This window comes from Adiantum capillus-veneris, chromosome 1, assembly GCF_014529385.1.
Source record: "Adiantum capillus-veneris isolate H3 chromosome 1, ASM1452938v2, whole genome shotgun sequence".
NCBI lineage: Eukaryota > Viridiplantae > Streptophyta > Polypodiopsida > Polypodiales > Pteridaceae > Adiantum > Adiantum capillus-veneris.
In genome coordinates, this window is record NC_140931.1 from 55,199,865 (window position 1) to 55,202,921 (window position 3,057).

General features: G+C 37.3%; 2 pseudogenes; both read right to left on the reverse strand.

Moving 5' to 3' along the window:
- Positions 1 to 202: 202 nt before the first annotated feature.
- On the reverse strand, positions 203 to 778 carry LOC147464827 (mitogen-activated protein kinase kinase kinase 2 pseudogene; annotated as a pseudogene).
- Positions 779 to 815: 37 nt separating this feature from the next.
- LOC147464828 (uncharacterized) lies at positions 816 to 1,385 on the reverse strand (annotated as a pseudogene).
- Between the last annotated feature and the right edge of the window lie 1,672 nt (positions 1,386 to 3,057).

Genomic DNA, 3,057 nt, shown 5'->3' on the forward strand with positions numbered 1-3,057 from the left:
AGTCACAAATTATCCCACTCATTAGTGAGAATGATCTTGTATGATGTATAGACTTATAACGATCATTAAACTAGCACATGTAAGAGGTTTTTGAAGCCTGAGGTTTGGTATAGTTTGTCGTGCTTAGCTCTTTTATAATATGCATTTTTTGAGTAGGAAAACAAGTTTTGACAATGATTCTAAGTTACTTCAACTCATGTGTTTAGATATACATGATGGCAATAAGAATCTTGATCACCATGCATCCTACACTCCATATATCTACATGACGTACATAATTGTCTCCTATTATAACTTTTGGTGCCATCCAAAAAATAGACTCTTTGATGGATTTGCAAGCATCAGTTATTGTGTCCTCATGAAATGTTTTAGATACTCCAAAGGCAGCCAATTTCACAAAAACATTAGAATCAACAAGCATGTTTCCAGCTTTGATATCTCTATGAAAACTTTTTTTCTTATGAAGATACTCAAGACCAAGAAGTAATTGTGTTTTGTAGACAGGAACAAGAGACTCACTAAATGTGCCAAATCTTTCTAGCATGCTTTGAATAGATCCGCTAAAAAACATCGTCCAAAAATATATAAAGAACACTGCCTCTTCATCTTTGTCCATATCTATGTAACCAACAATATGTTTGTGTCTTATCTCTTTATATAACGAGATTTCTCTTTCTAGACAAGTCATGTAAAAAGCTTTCTCTTCATCATTAGTCATGTTTTGAAACTTCAAATGTTTCATTGGCATAAGCTCTCCAATGGATTGATTGATGCCACAAAACAACGGTCTCTAGATGCTGCAAGAGCTGCAAGTATCAAGGGAGCCTTTGCATGTCTATCCCATCACCACAAACATCAAAACCACACTTGAGGACCTGATGCATGCTTTGAGCTTCTTGTGATGCAATGGCCTCTTCTCATAGTCTACCAATTGCCAATGGTGGCAACTGAGCAGAGCCACTTGACGTTCCTGATGCATTAGTGAGATATCTCATGTCATTGTGCGAGGCATCTGGATAGCCAAGTGATGAGCTGGATGTGGAAGAGTAAAATGTTGAGAGGAGATTTTGATTGCCCCCTAGAGGAAATGAACATGCCATCAAAGCATTGTTGAGAGATCTTTCTAATGTTTTGGTCATTGCATCTAATGACTAAGCATGATTCAGTGGAGACAAAGTCCACTTTTGTGCTCTAGTGTGTGGCCTTTGAGCTTCAAAAGAGACTTCTCTAATTGTCTCTTGTTAATTAAGTGTTGAGGCACGGGCAGGAGATGTTGGCCTGCCATGCCATGCTAGAGGGGAGCCCAAACCTTTAGCCATTGAGCTTGGACTCTTTGCCGCATTTGAATCAGAGACATTTTTGTCCTTGTCTAATAAATGCTGCATGATCTTGAGTAAAAGACTTCACAATCAGCTCACATACATCATCTTCTCCTCTAAGAAAATCTAGGCAAAGGAAATACCTCAACTCTATTTGAGCTCATTTTTCACGGGCAAGTTCCTTCAATTTACAACCTCAAAACCTATCAATATAGATTTCAGATTTATCCTTCAATGTAATCAAAACCACAAAATCAAACATTGTGTATATGTAACCTGGCTTTATTAGTTATTGTCAAAAGCCCTTTTATCAATAACTCAATTATTAAATTACCTAGCTTATGAATTATTAGGCAACTTAGAAAACAATAGCCTCTTTTTTACCTTGAAACCATATAGTTTACACTTGCATCATGAGAAACCTTCAAGATGCATGAGTATAGGATGTTTACAAATCATTTTCCCAGCTTGTGCATACGGTGGAGGCAAGAGGCAAAAAGGGGATGGCTAAAAGAGGGGCATATGAGAGGTTGGTCAGTCAAGAGAATATATCCAAGTATAAGTGGGAGTTGAGCATTGGACATAGTTTAAAAATTTGACGTGATAGATAAGTGTGGTTAAGGAGGACGGGTTAATGTCCCATTCATAGATTTGACAACACTAATCCTAATAATAATAGAGAATGCTTAAGAACACAAAATGACAAAATTGGTCAAGTTCTCAATGTAGCATCAAGGTACATTTTCTGTGAGCATAGAAATGATCTCAATATATAGGAGAAGAAAAGTGGTAGGTTGAGTGACATCATCAATGAGGTGCGAGAGATCATTCAAAATTAACCAAAGAGGAGAGTACTAGTTGAAAACTCATGTACACCCTTTTGGGGCTGTTTTGGCCTATCTATTGGCTCCATTATGCATGAAAGGTGCTAGAAAGGTCCATGGGTCATGCATACATATGTGGGAATCATTTTGGATATGTAATCATGCATGTGGACTAAGGGAGAGTTTACTAGGGGCATAAGTTAGGTTTGCCCCATCATGAAGCTTTAATGCATAAAACGCTAATCACGACTAGTGAGCAATGAGGTGGAAGGCCTCATGGTGTGTAAACCACACCCTACCATCCCATAAGGAATTAGACACATTACATTGTAAACAATCTGATCTCTCATTTTCATAGGATCTCAAGAAGGTGTCTCCTCATAAATGTTATACACCTAAAGAATTTTTAGTTGGATCAATATACTTGCTCATCATTAGATTGCGCTAATCATTTCAACTATTGCAATAGGAATGGAAGAAAAAGATGAATTTTGAAAGAAGAGACCAACTTTACTTCAATGTTTTTCAACTCTTGGGTCTGTTCTATCTTGCTTGTATTGCTTTGCATTCTCGGAGAAAAATGCTATGCGTATAAAATCTTGTCATCATTTGGTTATGCAATCAAAAAACATTAGAAGCAGATGCTATGTGCAAATGCATGCAAAGTAGAATCAAGAAAATGGATAAGTAGGGCATTTAGGCATCTTTGCACATGTAAATTTATATTTGTGATAGCAGGACAAGCCACAAATTTCCTATTATATGGTAGTTTGCAATTGTTGCCCTTCCATCAAACAACTTGCACTTGTCTAAAATCTCAAGCAACAGATGTAGCCCTCCTATGCGCATGTGTAAGGCCATCGCTTTCTTAAAATGATGATGATGGTCAAAAAGACCCGCATTTCCTCACACTG